A 23,331-nucleotide genomic window follows, 5' to 3' on the forward strand; every position below is an offset into this window, starting at 1 on the left:
GGCCGTGTGTACTTAGACTTGCATGGCTTAATCTTTGAGACAAGCATATGCTACTGGCAGGATCAACCAGGTAGCCACTCACAACATAGAGGTTGTACCCGGGCACACTAAGCGGAGAACAGCCAGGGACCACTCCTATCCCGTGAGGGGAGGAGGCCCTAGGTCAATCCACCGTGCGCCCAGCGGGAGGCCCTGAACTGCCCGTGGCCGGAGCCACAGGTGCCGGGGCACCGCTTAATCAGGTATCTTGTCTTAGCTGGAGGGTTAATTCGGAACGCCATCAACGTGGATAAAAGACAGGGTTTGAGAAATACATGTGTTTCTGGCGCCGGTACGGTATGGGTGAACGTCATCCGCAGGCATCGCTACCTGGGTAGTCCACTCCCCCACCAATGTAGGGCCACTGAGACAGACGGGCCGGCTAGATCTCGCACGAACGGAGCGCGGCTGAAGCTTGACATTAAGACGGGGATAACCGTCTCCGACAGGGGCTCCCCCGATAGAGGCAATTCCACGTGGGGCGGGAGGAACCGTCCGTCTGAACACCGACCAATGGCCGGCCGACAGGGGCCCTCCCAGGTGGAAACAGATTGCAAATCGGTCAGAAGATGTAAAACAGGCTCGACAACAGAGGACAACCATGGATACGCAACGTGTTGGAAGCTAGGGACGGACACATTCATGGGACAAGAACCATGGTCATGGAGGACCCAAACCCACAAGGTGATAGCTGGGATAGAGCACCTGTCCAGGACAGAGCTCAATATCCTCCCACCACCAAGCTGGGAAAATCGGATCAATACTTAGGACCAATCGGGCGCCGGAGGGATATGGTCCAAAGTACCCACGGTTCTGAGGGGCTTGTAACCCTCAAAAGTGTCCATAAAGCACTCCCTATTCGGCCTGAGTAGTAACGACCAATCAGGCGCAGAAGGGATATGAACCAAAGGAACCATGGTTATGAGGGACAAGCAACCCTCAAAAATGTCCATAAAGCACTCCCTATTCGGCCAGAGTAGCAACCACCTATGGGTCGCCGACGGAATGGGGTTCTCCAGTTGTCAAAAACCAGGTTTCTCAAATCGCGCCGGTACCTGTCTGCCCCACACGGCCACGAGTGTGTAAAAATAACTGTCACTCACACAGTTTCAAGGCTATTCCCGATGTCACGGTAGGACACTTTAAACTTGAATAAATCGAAAAGTACAACTCCAATCAGGATGGGGGTTTTTTTGCACGAAAGGGCACACGTAGACGAACATTTCCATCTAATTTAAACCGTTTTTCCATAACAATTTATAATAGAAAATCGAGTTTTAAGTTTGCGAAAAAAAGTTCCGTTTACCGAAAAAATAGGTTCCTATGGAAGCGAAATTTTCTAACCCGGGGCTAATTGTTGCCCATCACGAGAGAGGGTATGAGCCAAAATTTGGGACCTCTAGCCCCTCAGGAAGTATTTTTAATCATTATTTGAAAATTTCAGATTTTGGTCAAAAAAGTTACAAAGTGCCAACTTTTCAGTTCGCTTCAGAGACTAAGTCCAAACGTGCACCTGGTTTTATTCTGGGTTACCAGGACAATTTTTGAAAAACGGTTTTAAATACTTATAGAGGGTATATGGACCTCCATACCCACCCTTAGAGCACCATCCTAAGGGCCCAACTCAATGAGATACAGCAAGAGGGAATTATATAGCTTTTCAAAAAAGCTTCAGAAAAATGACTATGTTTTTCTTCTCAGAAATTGCACTAAGTCCAAACGGGCACCTGGTTTTATTCTGGGTTACCAGGACCAATTTTTAAAAAGGTTTTAAATACTTTTAAAGGCCATCACCACCCCCAGGACACCTGTTTCAGCACCCCACTGCTGTCCCATGTCAGTGGGATAAGTACATTTAAAAAGTCGCTTGATGGCGCCATAGATCAATTTATGGAGCTTTCAAATAATTCTCTGAAAAATGACTAAGTCCAAAAGTCTCACAAAAACGGCTATGTTTCACCTCTCAGAAATTGCACTATGTTTTATGTTTGGGTTACCAGGACCAATTTTTTGAAAAGGTTTTAAATACTTTTAAAGGCCATCACCACCCCCGGGACACATGTTTCAGCACCCCACTGCTGACCCATGTCAGTGGGATAAGTACATTTAAAAAGTCGCTTGATGGCGCCATAGATCAATTTATGGAGGGGTGACATTTTTAAAGGGTATACAGACCTACATGCCCACTCTGAGACCACCATAGGGGGGTTAGGGAGACCCCATAGGGGGGACCCACACCCCCCACCAAGGTCACCTGGTAACCCAATACAATTCAATGACAGAGTCATACTTCTCTCTCATTGCACTAAGTCCAGCATGTGTACCTGGTGATTGAACTGGTTACCAAGGCTTACTCTCTCTACCCTGCCTGCCCACCTGCCTGCCCTCTATCTCGGCCTGTCTCTTCAGCTCAGTGCACCTGGTACCCCATAACACCCTGGTATTTCAGACCCTCAGGCCTCCATACATTCTCAACCGTGACCAAATGACACACAAAGACATGGGTGAATTTCAAATAAATGTTCTTTATTTATCAGTGAATCATGGGTTGATTTGTCCCTCAATTAGTGACCGCGCTCGGCTGGCGTTACGAGGCAAATCATGGTACCGGTAGTACCGTGCCTGCGTTTCCAGAGAATGACACATATGGTCAGCCACAGTTCCCCGGTCTGTAACCGAGCCTTGATTAAAGTTCAATGTAGCAACGCTTCGTCGAATTGTACCGAAGGTGACTTTACTTCCAATGCCAAACTCTGCAAATATCTGGCCCACATACTCACAGAGATTGCCGTACGGTTGACCGCAGGACGTGAAAAAGAAGAGTGTTGTGTCTGAGGTGATTCCACTCAGATTAGGCCTGATCTGATGGAATCGTTTAAGCCAAGTGTATTCCTGCTCAGATAGAACAACTCTGCACTCACCGAAGCTATAGTTCGTTTTGTGGCTTGAAATGCACATCTGATAACCCCCACTTTCCGGGGTTACTTCAGTAAATTCCCTCTCACTGAAGGTGGTGACTGGGGATCGTCGAGTGCCATTAAAGATGGCCAACCGGCTGGACATGAGAGCCGCAAACCTACGTCTATCAGCGCAGGTGGCTCGGACCTCCAGCCTACTGAGAACCGAAGGAATAGCTTGATTACTTAGCTCAACAAACCGGCTTAACTCCGCAGCGCTGAGCACCTCGTCCCTGCACCGCTTGCGGAATTTTGCCCTGTGTGTTGCCTGGCTCTGCCGCGAATCCCTGTCCATCTTTGCCAAGCAGAGTAACACCTTTCGAATTCCACTGGCTTTAGCCTGCAGACCTTTTGGCCGGAACTGAATAAGATAATTCAGGAAACTTCGAACATCAGCTCGGTACATTTTTAACGTGGATGGTGCCAAACAACGGTCTTCACATTCACCATACCACTCAGACACACGTCTGTAGTTATCCAGAGAACACAGTCCTTCATCGGCCTTGCCCTCTGACATATAGCGGAGGAATTGTCGTACTCTGGATAGACTGGTGCGACTATTGTCAATTCGTTTAACTGAAGGGTTTTTACCCATAGCAAAGTGTTCATATTCAGTCAAAATTCCATTCCTCCAACCTTCAATTCTGGAGGACACACCGCCGCCTTCATCACTCTCGCTCTCCGTGGAAGTCACCATGACGCAGCCTTGCTCCCTCGGTTCCGAGCATGGTTCACCACCGATCTGACTGGTTGACTGCACCGGGCGCAGTCGCCGCCGCCTGCTCACTCTCGTCCCACAGCTGCTGATCCACCACCGCGGACTGCTCACCCTTGTCTACCAGCTGCTGCTCCACGGACAACTCACTTTCAACACACTGGAAATACCCAGGGTTCTCCCAGGGCTCCAGCTGCGGTGCAACACCGTTGTTAGGCTGCATACACTGCCATGATTCGGGCTGCTGTCTCTCAGTTGAACGCCGGCTAGATTGCATAGCACGCTTCCATTCTGTAGTAGCAGGCTTAAGTGCATGGACAGACTTGAAATGTCGGTCTATCCGCACGATATTCCGCTTGGAACAAAGCCCACAATCACGTTTTAGTCTGCTGTTCATAGCTTCTCTCTCCTGCGTGCGTGTATGTCTCTTTGTTTGCTCCACCAAACAACACCCTAACCCTAACCCTAACCCTAACCCTAACCACCATAGGGGGGGTTAGGGAGACCCCATAGGGGGGACCCACACCCCCCCACCAAGGTCACCTGGTAACCCAATACAATTCAATGACAGAGTCATACTTCTCTCTCATTGCACTAAGTCCAGCATGTGTACCTGGTGATTGAACTGGTTACCAAGGGAGCTCCATAGCTCCATTCCTCTGGGCTTACTCTCTCTACCCTGCCTGCCCACCTGCCTGCCCTCTATCTCGGCCTGTCTCTTCAGCTCAGTGCACCTGGTACCCCATAACACCCTGGTATTTCAGACCCTCAGGCCTCCATACATTCTCAACCGTGACCAAATGACACACAAAGACATGGGTGAATTTCAAATAAATGTTCTTTATTTATCAGTGAATCATGGGTTGATTTGTCCCTCAATTAGTGACCGCGCTCGGCTGGCGTTACGAGGCAAATCATGGTACCGGTAGTACCGTGCCTGCGTTTCCAGAGAATGACACATATGGTCAGCCACAGTTCCCCGGTCTGTAACCGAGCCTTGATTAAAGTTCAATGTAGCAACGCTTCGTCGAATTGTACCGAAGGTGACTTTACTTCCAATGCCAAACTCTGCAAATATCTGGCCCACATACTCACAGAGATTGCCGTACGGTTGACCGCAGGACGTGAAAAAGAAGAGTGTTGTGTCTGAGGTGATTCCACTCAGATTAGGCCTGATCTGATGGAATCGTTTAAGCCAAGTGTATTCCTGCTCAGATAGAACAACTCTGCACTCACCGAAGCTATAGTTCGTTTTGTGGCTTGAAATGCACATCTGATAACCCCCACTTTCCGGGGTTACTTCAGTAAATTCCCTCTCACTGAAGGTGGTGACTGGGGATCGTCGAGTGCCATTAAAGATGGCCAACCGGGCTGGACATGAGAGCCGCAAACCTACGTCTATCAGCGCAGGTGGCTCGGACCTCCAGCCTACTGAGAACCGAAGGAATAGCTTGATTACTTAGCTCAACAAACCGGCTTAACTCCGCAGCGCTGAGCACCTCGTCCCTGCACCGTTTGGGGAATTTTGCCCTGTGTGTTGCCTGGCTCTGCCGCGAATCCCTGTCCATCTTTGCCAAGCAGAGTAACACCTTTCGAATTCCACTGGCTTTAGCCTGCAGACCTTTTGGCCGGAACTGAATAAGATAATTCAGGAAACTTCGAACATCAGCTCGGTACATTTTTAACGTGGATGGTGCCAAACAACGGTCTTCACATTCACCATACCACTCAGACACACGTCTGTAGTTATCCAGAGAACACAGTCCTTCATCGGCCTTGCCCTCTGACATATAGCGGAGGAATTGTCGTACTCTGGATAGACTGGTGCGACTATTGTCAATTCGTTTAACCTCTTGGGGCTAGGTGGGACGCTAGCGTGCCACCTGTGGTGCACTCCATCAACAGCAGGTGCATTTCAAGAGCGGCAAATTTGAATCCAAATAAATGTCAAAATTCAAATTTTTCAAAAATACAACTATGTTACACCATTTGAAAGATAAACATCTCCTTAATCTAACCACGTTTTACGATTTCAAAAAGGTTTTACGGCGAAAGCATAAATTTAGAGTATGTTAGGACAGTACATATACAAGAGTTGTGTGTAATGTTTTGTCAAGTCAAAGACAGGGTCACCAAAACCATAAAACCAGCTAAAATGATACACTAACCTTTTACAATCTCCATCAGATGACACTCCTAGGACATTATGTTAGACAATGCATGCATTTTTAGTTCTATCAAGTTCATATTTATATACAAAAACAGCGTTTTACTATGGCATTGATGTTGAGGAAATCGTTTCCCTCCAATAACCGGCAGTCAAGTCAGCGTCACAAATTAAATAATTAAAATTAGAAAACATTGGTAAAATATTATATTGTCATTTAAAGAATTATAGATTTACATCTTTTGAACGCAATCAACTTGCCAGATTTAAAAATAACCTTACTGGGAAATCACACTTTGCAATAATCTGAGCACTGTGCCCAGAAAAATACGCTGCTACGATACAGACTAGACGTCATGTTGGGGAGATCTAAAATCGAAAATACTATGTAAATAATCCATTACCTTTGATTCTCTTCATCAGATGTCACTTCCAGGTATCACAGGTCCATAACGAATGTAGTTTTGTTCAAAAAAGCTCATCATTTATGTCCAAAAATCTCCGTCTCGTTAGCACATGATGTAAGCCAGCCGGACTTCTCGTCATGAACGAGGGGAAAAAATATATTTCCGTTCGTTCAAACATGTCAAACGTTGTATAGCATAAATCATTAGGGCCTTTTTTAACCAGAACATGAATAATATTCAAGGTGGACGAATGCATAGCCTTTTATAACGTATTGGAACGAGGGTACCCAACATGAAGTAGCGCGCCAGGTGTCTAATGGGACATCACCGTTCCATGGCTCTTGTTCGGTCAGATCTCCCTCCAGAAGACTCAAAACACTTTGTAAAGGCTGGTGACATCTAGTGGAAGCAATAGGAAGTGCCAAAATATTCCTAAACCCCTGTGTTTTTCAATGGGATAGGTTTAAAATCAATACAACACATCAGGTATCCACTTCCTGTCAGAAAATGTCTCAGGGTTTTGCCTGCCAAATGAGTTCTGTTATACTCACAGACACCATTCAAACAGTTTTGGAAACTTTAGAGTGTTTTCTATCCATATATAATAAGTATATGCATATTCTAGTTACTGGGTAGGATTAGTAACCAGATTAAATCGGGTACATTTTTTTATCCAGACGTGCAAATGCTGCCCCCTAGACCCAACAGGTTAACTGAAGGGTTTTTACCCATAGCAAAGTGTTCATATTCAGTCAAAATTCCATTCCTCCAACCTTCAATTCTGGAGGACACACCGCCGCCTTCATCACTCTCGCTCTCCGTGGAAGTCACCATGACGCAGCCTTGCTCCCCTCGGTTCCGAGCATGGTTCACCACCGATCTGACTGGTTGACTGCACCGGCGCAGTCGCCGCCGCCTGCTCACTCTCGTCCCACAGCTGCTGATCCACCACCGCGGACTGCTCACCCTTGTCTACCAGCTGCTGCTCCACGGACAACTCACTTTCAACACACTGGAAATACCCAGGGTTCTCCCAGGGCTCCAGCTGCGGTGCAACACCGTTGTTAGGCTGCATACACTGCCATGATTCGGGCTGCTGTCTCTCAGTTGAACGCCGGCTAGATTGCATAGCACGCTTCCATTCTGTAGTAGCAGGCTTAAGTGCATGGACAGACTTGAAATGTCGGTCTATCCGCACGATATTCCGCTTGGAACAAAGCCCACAATCACGTTTTAGTCTGCTGTTCATAGCTTCTCTCTCCTGCGTGCGTGTATGTCTCTTTGTTTGCTCCACCAAACAACACCCTAACCCTAACCCTAACCCTAACCCTAACCACCATAGGGGGTTAGGGAGACCCCATAGGGGGACCCACACCCCCACCAAGGTCACCTGGTAACCCAATACAATTCAATGACAGAGTCATACTTCTCTCTCATTGCACTAAGTCCAGCATGTGTACCTGGTGATTGAACTGGTTACCAAGGGAGCTCCATAGCTCCATTCCTCTGGGCTTACTCTCTCTACCCTGCCTGCCCACCTGCCTGCCCTCTATCTCGGCCTGTCTCTTCAGCTCAGTGCACCTGGTACCCCATAACACCCTGGTATTTCAGACCCTCAGGCCTCCATACATTCTCAACCGTGACCAAATGACACACAAAGACATGGGTGAATTTCAAATAAATGTTCTTTATTTATCAGTGAATCATGGGTTGATTTGTCCCTCAATTAGTGACCGCGCCGGCTGGCGTTACGAGGCAAATCATGGTACCGGTAGTACCGTGCCTGCGTTTCCAGAGAATGACACATATGGTCAGCCACAGTTCCCCGGTCTGTAACCGAGCCTTGATTAAAGTTCAATGTAGCAACGCTCGGTCGAATTGTACCGAAGGTGACTTTACTTCCAATGCCAAACTCTGCAAATATCTGGCCCACATACTCACAGAGATTGCCGTACGGTTGACCGCAGGACGTGAAAAAGAAGAGTGTTGTGTCTGAGGTGATTCCACTCAGATTAGGCCTGATCTGATGGAATCGTTTAAGCCAAGTGTATTCCTGCTCAGATAGAACAACTCTGCACTCACCGAAGCTATAGTTCGTTTTGTGGCTTGAAATGCACATCTGATAACCCCCACTTTCCGGGGTTACTTCAGTAAATTCCCTCTCACTGAAGGTGGTGACTGGGGATCGTCGAGTGCCATTAAAGATGGCCAACCGGCTGGACATGAGAGCCGCAAACCTACGTCTATCAGCGCAGGTGGCTCGGACCTCCAGCCTACTGAGAACCGAAGGAATAGCTTGATTACTTAGCTCAACAAACCGGCTTAACTCCGCAGCGCTGAGCACCTCGTCCCTGCACCGTTTGCGGAATTTTGCCCTGTGTGTTGCCTGGCTCTGCCGCGAATCCCTGTCCATCTTTGCCAAGCAGAGTAACACCTTTCGAATTCCACTGGCTTTAGCCTGCAGACCTTTTGGCCGGAACTGAATAAGATAATTCAGGAAACTTCGAACATCAGCTCGGTACATTTTTAACGTGGATGGTGCCAAACAACGGTCTTCACATTCACCATACCACTCAGACACACGTCTGTAGTTATCCAGAGAACACAGTCCTTCATCGGCCTTGCCCTCTGACATATAGCGGAGGAATTGTCGTACTCTGGATAGACTGGTGCGACTATTGTCAATTCGTTTAACCTCTTGGGGCTAGGTGGGACGCTAGCGTGCCACCTGTGGTGCACTCCATCAACAGCAGGTGCATTTCAAGAGCGGCAAATTTGAATCCAAATAAATGTCAAAATTCAAATTTTTCAAAATACAACTATGTTACACCATTTGAAAGATAAACATCTCCTTAATCTAACCACGTTTTACGATTTCAAAAAGGTTTTACGGCGAAAGCATAAATTTAGAGTATGTTAGGACAGTACATATACAAGAGTTGTGTGTAATGTTTTGTCAAGTCAAAGACAGGGTCACCAAAACCATAAAACCAGCTAAAATGATACACTAACCTTTTACAATCTCCATCAGATGACACTCCTAGGACATTATGTTAGACAATGCATGCATTTTTAGTTCTATCAAGTTCATATTTATATACAAAAACAGCGTTTTACTATGGCATTGATGTTGAGGAAATCGTTTCCCTCCAATAACCGGCAGTCAAGTCAGCGTCACAAATTAAATAATTAAAATTAGAAAACATTGGTAAAATATTATATTGTCATTTAAAGAATTATAGATTTACATCTTTTGAACGCAATCAACTTGCCAGATTTAAAAATAACCTTACTGGGAAATCACACTTTGCAATAATCTGAGCACTGTGCCCAGAAAAATACGTGTGCGATACAGACTAGACGTCATGTTGGGGAGATCTAAAATCGAAAATACTATGTAAATAATCCATTACCTTTGATTCTCTTCATCAGATGTCACTTCCAGGTATCACAGGTCCATAACGAATGTAGTTTTGTTCAAAAAAGCTCATCATTTATGTCCAAAAATCTCCGTCTCGTTAGCACATGATGTAAGCCAGCCGGACTTCTCGTCATGAACGAGGGGAAAAAATATATTTCCGTTCGTTCAAACATGTCAAACGTTGTATAGCATAAATCATTAGGGCCTTTTTAACCAGAACATGAATAATATTCAAGGTGGACGAATGCATAGCCTTTTATAACGTATTGGAACGAGGGTACCCAACATGAAGTAGCGCGCCAGGTGTCTAATGGGACATCACCGTTCCATGGCTCTTGTTCGGTCAGATCTCCCTCCAGAAGACTCAAAACACTTTGTAAAGGCTGGTGACATCTAGTGGAAGCAATAGGAAGTGCCAAAATATTCCTAAACCCCTGTGTTTTTCAATGGGATAGGTTTAAAATCAATACAACACATCAGGTATCCACTTCCTGTCAGAAAATGTCTCAGGGTTTTGCCTGCCAAATGAGTTCTGTTATACTCACAGACACCATTCAAACAGTTTTGGAAACTTTAGAGTGTTTTCTATCCATATATAATAAGTATATGCATATTCTAGTTACTGGGTAGGATTAGTAACCAGATTAAATCGGGTACATTTTTTTATCCAGACGTGCAAATGCTGCCCCCTAGACCCAACAGGTTAACTGAAGGGTTTTTACCCATAGCAAAGTGTTCATATTCAGTCAAAATTCCATTCCTCCAACCTTCAATTCTGGAGGACACACCGCCGCCTTCATCACTCTCGCTCTCCGTGGAAGTCACCATGACGCAGCCTTGCTCCCTCGGTTCCGAGCATGGTTCACCACCGATCTGACTGGTTGACTGCACCGGCGCAGTCGCCGCCGCCTGCTCATCTCGTCCCACAGCTGCTGATCCACCACCGCGGACTGCTCACCCTTGTCTACCAGCTGCTGCTCCACGGACAACTCACTTTCAACACACTGGAAATACCCAGGGTTCTCCCAGGGCTCCAGCTGCGGTGCAACACCGTTGTTAGGCTGCATACACTGCCATGATTCGGGCTGCTGTCTCTCAGTTGAACGCCGGCTAGATTGCATAGCACGCTTCCATTCTGTAGTAGCAGGCTTAAGTGCATGGACAGACTTGAAATGTCGGTCTATCCGCACGATATTCCGCTTGGAACAAAGCCCACAATCACGTTTTAGTCTGCTGTTCATAGCTTCTCTCTCCTGCGTGCGTGTATGTCTCTTTGTTTGCTCCACCAAACAACACCCTAACCCTAACCCTAACCCTAACCCTAACCACCATAGGGGGGTTAGGGGAGACCCCATAGGGGGACCCACACCCCCACCAAGGTCACCTGGTAACCCAATACAATTCAATGACAGAGTCATACTTCTCTCTCATTGCACTAAGTCCAGCATGTGTACCTGGTGATTGAACTGGTTACCAAGGGAGCTCCATAGCTCCATTCCTCTGGGCTTACTCTCTCTACCCTGCCTGCCCACCTGCCTGCCCTCTATCTCGGCCTGTCTCTTCAGCTCAGTGCACCTGGTACCCCATAACACCCTGGTATTTCAGACCCTCAGGCCTCCATACATTCTCAACCGTGACCAAATGACACACAAAGACATGGGTGAATTTCAAATAAATGTTCTTTATTTATCAGTGAATCATGGGTTGATTTGTCCCTCAATTAGTGACCGCGCTCGGCTGGCGTTACGAGGCAAATCATGGTACCGGTAGTACCGTGCCTGCGTTTCCAGAGAATGACACATATGGTCAGCCACAGTTCCCCGGTCTGTAACCGAGCCTTGATTAAAGTTCAATGTAGCAACGCTTCGTCGAATTGTACCGAAGGTGACTTTACTTCCAATGCCAAACTCTGCAAATATCTGGCCCACATACTCACAGAGATTGCCGTACGGTTGACCGCAGGACGTGAAAAAGAAGAGTGTTGTGTCTGAGGTGATTCCACTCAGATTAGGCCTGATCTGATGGAATCGTTTAAGCCAAGTGTATTCCTGCTCAGATAGAACAACTCTGCACTCACCGAAGCTATAGTTCGTTTTGTGGCTTGAAATGCACATCTGATAACCCCCACTTTCCGGGGTTACTTCAGTAAATTCCCTCTCACTGAAGGTGGTGACTGGGGATCGTCGAGTGCCATTAAAGATGGCCAACCGGCTGGACATGAGAGCCGCAAACCTACGTCTATCAGCGCAGGTGGCTCGGACCTCCAGCCTACTGAGAACCGAAGGAATAGCTTGATTACTTAGCTCAACAAACCGGCTTAACTCCGCAGCGCTGAGCACCTCGTCCCTGCACCGTTTTCGGAATTTTGCCCTGTGTGTTGCCTGGCTCTGCCGCGAATCCCCTGTCCATCTTTGCCAAGCAGAGTAACACCTTTCGAATTCCACTGGCTTTAGCCTGCAGACCTTTTGGCCGGAACTGAATAAGATAATTCAGGAAACTTCGAACATCAGCTCGGTACATTTTTAACGTGGATGGTGCCAAACAACGGTCTTCACATTCACCATACCACTCAGACACACGTCTGTAGTTATCCAGAGAACACAGTCCTTCATCGGCCTTGCCCTCTGACATATAGCGGAGGAATTGTCGTACTCTGGATAGACTGGTGCGACTATTGTCAATTCGTTTAACTGAAGGGTTTTTACCCATAGCAAAGTGTTCATATTCAGTCAAAATTCCATTCCTCCAACCTTCAATTCTGGAGGACACACCGCCGCCTTCATCACTCTCGCTCTCCGTGGAAGTCACCATGACGCAGCCTTGCTCCCTCGGTTCGAGCATGGTTCACCACCGATCTGACTGGTTGACTGCACCGGGCGCAGTCGCCGCCGCCTGCTCACTCTCGTCCCACAGCTGCTGATCCACCACCGCGGACTGCTCAGCCTTGTCTACCAGCTGCTGCTCCACGGACAACTCACTTTCAACACACTGGAAATACCCAGGGTTCTCCCAGGGCTCCAGCTGCGGTGCAACACCGTTGTTAGGCTGCATACACTGCCATGATTCGGGCTGCTGTCTCTCAGTTGAACGCCGGCTAGATTGCATAGCACGCTTCCATTCTGTAGTAGCAGGCTTAAGTGCATGGACAGACTTGAAATGTCGGTCTATCCGCACGATATTCCGCTTGGAACAAAGCCCACAATCACGTTTTAGTCTGCTGTTCATAGCTTCTCTCTCCTGCGTGCGTGTATGTCTCTTTGTTTGCTCCACCAAACAACACCCTAACCCTAACCCTAACCCTAACCCTAACCACCATAGGGGGGTTAGGGAGACCCCATAGGGGGGACCCACACCCCCCACCAAGGTCACCTGGTAACCCAATACAATTCAATGACAGAGTCATACTTCTCTCTCATTGCACTAAGTCCAGCATGTGTACCTGGTGATTGAACTGGTTACCAAGGCTTACTCTCTCTACCCTGCCTGCCCACCTGCCTGCCCTCTATCTCGGCCTGTCTCTTCAGCTCAGTGCACCTGGTACCCCATAACACCCTGGTATTTCAGACCCTCAGGCCTCCATACATTCTCAACCGTGACCAAATGACACACAAAGACATGGGTGAATTTCAAATAAATGTTCTTTATTTATCAGTGAATCATGGGTTGATTTGTCCCTCAATTAGTGACCGCGCTCGGCTGGCGTTACGAGGCAAATCATGGTACCGGTAGTACCGTGCCTGCGTTTCCAGAGAATGACACATATGGTCAGCCACAGTTCCCCGGTCTGTAACCGAGCCTTGATTAAAGTTCAATGTAGCAACGCTTCGCGAATTGTACCGAAGGTGACTTTACTTCCAATGCCAAACTCTGCAAATATCTGGCCCACATACTCACAGAGATTGCCGTACGGTTGACCGCAGGACGTGAAAAGAAGAGTGTTGTGTCTGAGGTGATTCCACTCAGATTAGGCCTGATCTGATGGAATCGTTTAAGCCAAGTGTATTCCTGCTCAGATAGAACAACTCTGCACTCACCGAAGCTATAGTTCGTTTTGTGGCTTGAAATGCACATCTGATAACCCCCACTTTCCGGGGTTACTTCAGTAAATTCCCTCTCACTGAAGGTGGTGACTGGGGATCGTCGAGTGCCATTAAAGATGGCCAACCGGCTGGACATGAGAGCCGCAAACCTACGTCTATCAGCGCAGGTGGCTCGGACCTCCAGCCTACTGAGAACCGAAGGAATAGCTTGATTACTTAGCTCAACAAACCGGCTTAACTCCGCAGCGCTGAGCACCTCGTCCCTGCACCGTTTGCGGAATTTTGCCCTGTGTGTTGCCTGGCTCTGCCGCGAATCCCTGTCCATCTTTGCCAAGCAGAGTAACACCTTTCGAATTCCACTGGCTTTAGCCTGCAGACCTTTTGGCCGGAACTGAATAAGATAATTCAGGAAACTTCGAACATCAGCTCGGTACATTTTTAACGTGGATGGTGCCAAACAACGGTCTTCACATTCACCATACCACTCAGACACACGTCTGTAGTTATCCAGAGAACACAGTCCTTCATCGGCCTTGCCCTCTGACATATAGCGGAGGAATTGTCGTACTCTGGATAGACTGGTGCGACTATTGTCAATTCGTTTAACTGAAGGGTTTTTACCCATAGCAAAGTGTTCATATTCAGTCAAAATTTCATTCCTCCAACCTTCAATTCTGGAGGACACACCGCCGCCTTCATCACTCTCGCTCTCCGTGGAAGTCACCATGACGCAGCCTTGCTCCCCTCGGTTCCGAGCATGGTTCACCACCGATCTGACTGGTTGACTGCACCGGCGCAGTCGCCGCCGCCTGCTCACTCTCGTCCCACAGCTGCTGATCCACCACCGCGGACTGCTCACCCTTGTCTACCAGCTGCTGCTCCACGGACAACTCACTTTCAACACACTGGAAATACCCAGGGTTCTCCCAGGGCTCCAGCTGCGGTGCAACACCGTTGTTAGGCTGCATACACTGCCATGATTCGGGCTGCTGTCTCTCAGTTGAACGCCGGCTAGATTGCATAGCACGCTTCCATTCTGTAGTAGCAGGCTTAAGTGCATGGACAGACTTGAAATGTCGGTCTATCCGCACGATATTCCGCTTGGAACAAAGCCCACAATCACGTTTTAGTCTGCTGTTCATAGCTTCTCTCTCCTGCGTGCGTGTATGTCTCTTTGTTTGCTCCACCAAACAACACCCTAACCCTAACCTAACCCTAACCCTAACCCCTACCCCTACCCCTAACCCTAACCCTAACCCTAAACCCTAACCCTAAACCCTAACCCTAACCCTGATTCTTGGATTGATCCTAACTTTAACCCCAACCCCTGGTTATTAGGTCCCAACCCTTATTTTTTCATTTTCACCTCAATCTCTGCACCTTTCTTACCTAACCCCTACCCGAACCCTCATATCCCTTTATCTAATCCTCATACCCCTCTAGTTCTAATCTTAACCTTTATATCCCCTTATCTAACCCTAACCTTTACACCTGCTTACCTAATCCTAACCTTGATACCCCGTTATCTAACCCTAACCCTTATACTCCCTTATAATCCTAACCTTAACCTTTTGTATCCCTTTATGTAACCTTTATATCCCCTTAGCTCTAACCTTAACCTTATACCCCTTATCTAACCCTAACCCTTATACCTGCTTATCTAACCCTAACCTTGATACCCCCTTACCTACCCAAACCTTTACATCCCCTTATCTAACCCTCAGTTTACCCTTTATATTTCTTTATTAAACCTTTACATCCCCTTAGTTCTAACCTTAACCCTTATACCCTTTTATCTAACCTTAACCTTTATACCTTCTTATCTAACCCTAACCCTTATACCCCCTTATCTAACTTTCATACCCCTCATCTAATTCTAACCCTTATACCCTCTTGACCCTTATATCACCCCCGTTTGGCCCTAACTCTTGGAGCTGGTGTGCCGAACTTCAACCCCTGTATGTCTATGACCATCCTAATTTCAGGTTGGTGGTCTTGACCTTGGGTTTTGGCTTCTATCCCTTAGGGATTGCATCTTGGGTTGCAAACCTAGGTTTTATCTTCCGGGTAATCTGTTTATAAATATTTTTTATTTTCCTTCTTTCCCCCCCCCCCCCCTCTTTTTTTCTTTTTTTCCTCCCCTGTTCTTAATTAAGGTATTTTATACTAGGTTTTTACCATTTATTTAAAGTTTTGCCTGTGCCAGTGCATATCAGATTCGTCTGTTTTTTTCAAACCTAACCCTAACCCCAACCCTAACCCCTAACCCCTAACCCTAACACAATCGGCAACCTCATCGCCACCTTCATATTTCAATAACCCGGTCAACAAAATAACAAAGTGGATTGGACTCACAAAGAACAACGGATTACAGCCCCAGCCCTTGAACGCAGGAACGCTAAGAAACAATCGGTAACCTCATCTCCATCTCCATATCGCAATAACCCGGCTTACAAAGAACACGGCGAAAGGAAAACGGATCACAGCTCCAGCCCTGGAACGCCAAGACACAATCGGCAACCTCATCGCCACCTTCATATTTCAATAACCCGGTCAACAAAATAACAAAGTGGTAAGGACTGGTCCTGAGCAGCACACAACGTCCCGTGCTGTTCAGGCCTTCACATCTTCTATTCTAAATATAGTATTATCCTGCTTTTTTGATTTACACTGTCCGGTTCTCCTCGACTGAGAACACCCTGGTTTTATTGTATTAACTAGGAAGCGTAGTATTTAGTTAGTTTAGTCTCATGGTGTAGCAACAATGCAGTCACTAATGAATTTGACTACCAAGCCACATTATAGGATACCATTACAACCCCAAACTCAACCCCACGCATACAGACAGCCTGGCCCATACGAACCCCCAGATGAGGAGACAACCCACCACATGGAAGTGGTGGAGAAGGCACTTAAAGGAGGAGGCAACCCACCACATGGAAGTGGTGGAGAAGGCACTTAAAAATCATGTATTCCCTACTGGTATGATGAGACAGGTGCATCGTGTCACCAACTTTATTAAACCATCTTCACCCACAGACTACACCACAATAAAATTATCACAGAACACACACCAGTGGATGCAAAACAACATGTACATACTACAGACACATTACCAGTCAGTCACCCACACCATTAAACAACAAATAAACACACCCAACACTTTGGCACTGACAATCGCAATAGGCTGGGCACATAAGAGGTACAAACATAAACTGACACCCACCACCATCACTAGAGCGGAAACCATTTTGGAAATCCCTCAGGCCTCTTCCTCTCCCCAACTAACAACTATACGGACAAACACAATACGAGACCAACCACATACACTTCCAGCAATAGAACACACCCCACTACAAATTTCCCCACCAACGATACCAACTCCAACCCCAGTGCCCCCTCTCTCCTCAACAGAGGAATTTCCACCTTTATCAAAGCCTCGCCCCCTGCCAAAAAGACAACCATCATACTTACGGACACTATCACTGGGAAAACAACCGACCCTGAGTGAAACCTATAACCTTCGCATACAGACTCATTCAAAAACACATCTCCACTCCCTACCCTCAACATCCACTTTCACTGATTCTTCCCTTTCTAATCAAAAAGGAGAGGTAAGAATAGCAACCCCTATAACTGAAGAGGAGAAATGGAAAAGCCCAGTGGGTCCCCCTACGCCCAAAGCAGCCACTCCTATCATAGCCCAGGTTCACCACACAGTCAACAGTCAAACAGAAACCAAAGCAGCCACTCCTATCATATCCCAGGTTCACCACACAGTCAACAGTCAAACAGAAACCAAAGCAGCCACTCCTATCATAGCCCAGGTTCACCACACAGTCAACAGTCAAACAGAAACCAAAGCAGCCACTCCTATCATAGCCCAGGTTCACCACACAGTCAACAGTCAAACAGAAACCAAAGCAGCCACTCCTATCATAGCCCAGGTTCACCACACAGTCAACAGTCAAACAGAAACCAAAGCAGCCACTCTTATCATAGCCCAGGTTCACCACACAGCCAACAGTCAAACAGAAACCAGTACACCTACAGTCACACCTATTAAACAAAACACAAACTGCAAAAAAGTACAGGGTAATGTATCAATACTATTAAGAGACATAATTACATCTGCTCCTCTTTCACCCATAGGAGGCGCCAGGCAAGGGGTACAGACAAGGAGAGGGCAATTCAAGGGGAGTATGATGATGATCAAAGGGCAAGACAATGGGCAACACCCCAAAGCTCCCAAATCCGAACCCCCACAAACAACTAATATCGTTGTGCCTCTGCCTGTCCAGGACCCCTGTACGACTGGCGCCTCAAAATACCCACCATCACCCCCACCACAACCCCATCTTCAACCCCAACCACAGCCCAAACCCACACACCCTCCCCAAAAACCCTTCTATCACAAAGCTAGGCCGAATTATAAGGTGACAGATTGGAACATTGAAGGACACACACCAATACTCATCATAGGAGACTCAAACCTCAACCGGATCCCACCATTCAATAACCCCAACATCCAAGTCGACAGTTATCCAGGGGCAACATTCTATCATTTCACAAAGGTACTGGAGAAAACCCCCATACATACAGACACGGCGACTGTTGTTATCTCGGTGGGTTTGAACAACAAGGATCACGACCCATTCCAAACATCATTAAAACAGTTGTCAGGTATGCACAAGGAGGCAAAGAAAACATTTCCAAACGCAACAATATACATTCCTGTCATCAGCCATTCACCTCTTCTTACTTCACAGCAGAAGAGAAACCTTAAGCTCATCAATGCTTATATTACCACTAACTTCCCAACCCTATTAGAGATTCCACAAGATACATTTCATACAACAACAGATCTCATACACTGGACATCCACCACAGCAGACCTCATCTTTCAACACTGGTGCAGACAGTTAAATTTACATTAACCACAAGCCACAGTCTGGATAGAAATAATCTTTCTTTCAATCTCTCTCCTTCCCTAATAACTGGTGCAGATCCTCCACCAGGGGGAGCAGTGGACCAGTCAACATCTAATATCATGAATCTTTCCAAATCCTTCATACCCACAGCAGCACAGGTAAAGCTCCTGGAGAGAGGGTTGACATTCATCCCTCGCCCAAACAAATTTGATTGGGAGGAACTTCAAAGGGACACTCACAAATATCATAGAAGACTTAAACTGTTGGACTACTTTGACTATAACACAGACGACAACCACCAACCATTTACCTTACCATCTACCTGGGAACCTAAAACCTCCCAGATAGATGGTAGAATCAGGAGATTAATCAGAACAGACAAGAACACACTTCACAACCACCAGATTCACACGGATAGGGAGGATAACCTCACACACGTAGAAAGACAGGCAATACAACAACTTAAAAATAACCCACACATAATCATCAAACCAGCAGATAAAGGTTCAAAAATAGTAATATTGGATAAACATCAATACATGTATGAAGCCAACAGACAGCTATCCAACACCAAACATTATAAACCAATAGAAAATAGTATACAACCACAGACACAGACACAGTTAAGGACAATAATAAAAAGACTCTACGACCAACACTACATCACAGCAAAACAACGGGACTTTCTCTATGGCACAGATACTCCACGACCTAGACTATTCTACTTACTGTTAAAAGTACACAAGGAACCAGGGACATGGACAATTCCCTTTGAAGTTCCTCCTGGCAGACCGATTGTGTCAGACTGCAATAGTGAATCCTATAACATTTCACAATACATAGATCATTATATTAACCCTCTCTCCACCAGGCACCCCAGCTTTCTCAGGGACACTTATCACTTCATGGAGAGGATTGGACCCATAGTTGTTCCCTCCAACACACACATATTCACCATAGATATTGATAGCCTGTATACTAATATAAATACAGCAACAGGAATACAAGCAATTAGAAATATCTTTAAGAGATACCCAGACAACACTAGACCGGACACAGAAATATTACAACTATTAGAAATCAGCCTGACTAGCAATGACTTTTTATTCAACGATCACTATTACCTGCAGGTGGAGGGAACAGCTATGGGCAAAAAATTCGCACCTGCTTACGCCAACATATACATGGCTGAATGGGAGAGAGAGGCACTGGCCAAGTGTCCATATCAACCCACTTTTTATTACCGGTTTTTAGACGACATAATAGGAGCCTGGCCCCACGACATCCAATTATTCACAGACTTTATGAACATTCTCAACAGCCATCATTCATCAATTAAGGTTAAATACACAATTCATCCGCAAGAAGTCAACTTCTTAGACACAACAGTGTTTTTCAGTAATAACAATCAACCACAGAAAACACTACACACTAGAGTCTACTTCAAACCAACAGACACACATGCTTTACTCCATAAACACAGTTACCATCCTAAACATACATTTAAGGGAATAATAAAATCACAAATCATACAGTTCTACAGGATATCATCTTGCAAGCAAGACCTGGATTATGCAATAAATACACTATTCAATGCACTCAGAAGAAGAGGATATTCAAAACGATTTTTAATAACCATTAAAAACAACACATTGGCAGCCCTCTCTCCCATTCATCCAACCCTCACAGACCACATCAAACCATCCACCTCTCTTAATCTCAACCTCAATCCTACTCCTAACCTTAACCTCTCCCCAAACCCCACGCCTAACCTTAACCTTTACCATTACCCTAACCAGGGTTCTAAGCCTAAGCTCACCCCTAACCTTAAACTCTCCCCAAACCCCATGCCTAACCTTAACCTCTCCCCAAACCCCACGCCTAACCTTAACCTCTCCCCAAACCCCACGCCTAACCTTAACCTCTCCCCAAACCCCATGCCTAACCTTAACCTCTCCCCAAACCCCACGCCTAACCTTAACCTCTCCCCAAACCCCACGCCTAACCTTAACCTCTCCCCCAAACCCCACGCCTAACCTTAACCTCTCCCCAAACCCCACGCCTAACCTTAACCTCTCCCCAAACCCCACGCCTAACCTTAACCTCTCCCCAAACCCCACGCCTAACCTTAATGCTCACCATTACCCTAACCAGGGTTCTCATCCCAACTTAACCCCTATCTCCCTCCCTCACCCTAATCCTGACCCCCCCTCTGGGGAGTGATCTGCACCAATCACTAAACCGCAACACTTCCTCTGTCTCTTCTCCTTTGTCATCAATACCCAATCAACAGACAATTATCATCCCCCCTAGTAACCACATTTTCACATAGAATCAGATCCCTACATCAATCAATCAAACACAACTTCTCTACAGTTCAGCACACTTACATACCACTTAAACCATACAGAGTAATTTCAGCATTCAGAAAAAACAAAAATTTAAAGGACCTCCTCACCACAGCTAGATTCAGTAGTAAGCCACCACAAGACCCCAAATCTCACAATTTCCATTTTCAACAGAAAGTTCATTACAAACACACACAGCCATACATCAGCACCAGTACAACAATCTTATTCACTGAACACACATAACGCTATTTATATCATTACATGCACACTCTGCAATAAACAATACATTGGAGAAACCAAACACACTATAGAAACCAGACTCAAACAACACCTGTACAACATCAAAAGGGCACACTTACAAACGACACTAATAACCCACTTCCAGGATCACCCCATCACTCACCTCACCATATCAGGGTTACAGTCATATATAGGCTGGACCTGTGGGCAGCGAAAGAGGGCAGAACGGGAGTGGATCCAGCACCTACAGACAATAACGCCAAATGGCCTGAACGAGAGGTTTTAGAAAATGGGTTTTAACAGACAGGAAAATGGATGCAGAAGAACATGGTTTTATTTATATTCTATATATTTATATTCTATATATTTATGTTTTGTTCGGTTTTAGTTTGGTATCTTCCCCTTTTTTTTTAGGTCTTTCCATTCTTTTAACAGAATAAAACAATAAAACCAACTAAATGCACAATATTGCTTTTATGTTCATATTTAACAACACTGGTTGAATTAAGCTCTCACCACATCAGCTCCTGTACTGTCACACAGAAAAAGGCATTTTAGAACTCATTTTAGTCTATTTATGATCTTAGGAGGACATCTACAGGCAATTGTAAGTACTACACCTAAATATAATAACATCATCAGAAGGAGAGGGATGAACAGGAGATAGGCCTGTGCACCGTAAAACAAGCTAGTTGATATGAAACACAATTATATTCAAAACCTAACCCTAACCTAACCTAACCCTAACCCCAACCCCAACCCTAAAAATTGCTGAAGCTGGACACTTATATTTCCCTCACTAACTTTAAACATCAGCTATCTGAGCAGCTAACCGATCGCTGCAGCTGTACATAGGCCATCTGTAAATAGCCCACCCAATCTACCTACCTCATCCCCATATTGTTTTTATTTAATTTCTGCTCTTTTGCACACCAGTATTTCTACTTGCACATCATCATCTGCTCATCTATCACTCCAGTGTTCATTTGCTAAATTGTAATTACTTCGCTACTATGGCCAATTTATTGCCTTACCTCCTCACGCCATTTGCACACACTGTATATAGACTTTCTTTTTTTTTCTATTGTGTTATTGACTGTATGCTTGTTTATTCCATTTGTAACTCTGTGTTGTTGTTTGTGTCGCACTGCTTTGCTTTATCTTGGCCAGGTCGCAGTTCTCAATGAGAACTTGTTCTCCTCTTGCTTACCTGGTTAAATAAAGGTGAAATAAAATAAAATAAAAAAAAAATGTCGCCTCTCAGAAAGGGGATGTAGCTCAGTGGTAGAGCGCATGCTTTGCATGTATGAGGTCCTGGGTTCAATCCCCAGCTTCTCCATTTAAAATTATTGCATTGACCCAACTCCTACTTAACAGAGTGTTGAAATTCTAAGCAGGAAACAGAGATGTGCTAAATAATTATCTCTTGTTATCTGAAGAACATGCGTTCAATCCCTGTTCTTACATTTATAGAACAGAAGTGGCATGGTTGCCAACTTTTATGGCGTCATTTTCAAAAACTGAAGTTCATGGGTTCGATCCCAGTCTGTACCTGGTTTAAGAATTGCTGCCATCATTTCATTGTAGTTTCAATGGAGTGGTGTATATAAAAAGTACATTGTATTGATATTGCATTTTATCTGCAAATGAAATGGGATGGAAGCTCAGAGGGGGAGTGCATGCAAAATATGGATGAGGTCCTCGGTTCAATCCCAAGATCCTCCACTGAGTTTATTTGTGTGCCAAATTCACATTTACACAACTACTACTTTCCAGAATGTTGATATATAATTAACAGTGTAGAGTGGCATGGTGGCCAAGTGGTAAGGCGTCGGTCTCGTAAACCGAAGATCATGGGTTCAAATCCCGTTCGTGCCTTTATGGAAGACAACTGACATCGTGGACCTGTGTTTTTATTGGAGGACTTTGCCGAAAAAGCAAGTTGTGTCGATATGGCAACACAGTTATTATAGTAAGGGGATGTATCTCTATGGTAGAGCCAGTACTTTACATGTATGCGGTCCAACGTTAATCCCCAACTTAGAACAATAGGCTACCGTTAC

At 45.8% G+C, this 23,331-nt stretch overlaps 2 non-coding genes across 2 annotated transcripts; both read left to right on the plus strand.

The window, feature by feature from the left end:
• Positions 1-22,535: 22,535 nt before the first annotated feature.
• On the plus strand, positions 22,536-22,607 carry trnaa-ugc (transfer RNA alanine (anticodon UGC)). Its single transcript has one exon. It is a non-coding gene; the product is annotated as a tRNA-Ala (tRNA).
• A 467-nt stretch (positions 22,608-23,074) lies between these two features.
• On the plus strand, positions 23,075-23,146 carry trnat-cgu (transfer RNA threonine (anticodon CGU)). Its single transcript has one exon. It is a non-coding gene; the product is annotated as a tRNA-Thr (tRNA).
• Positions 23,147-23,331: the final 185 nt, after the last annotated feature.

This window comes from Salmo salar, unplaced genomic scaffold, assembly GCF_905237065.1.
Source record: "Salmo salar unplaced genomic scaffold, Ssal_v3.1, whole genome shotgun sequence".
NCBI lineage: Eukaryota > Metazoa > Chordata > Actinopteri > Salmoniformes > Salmonidae > Salmo > Salmo salar.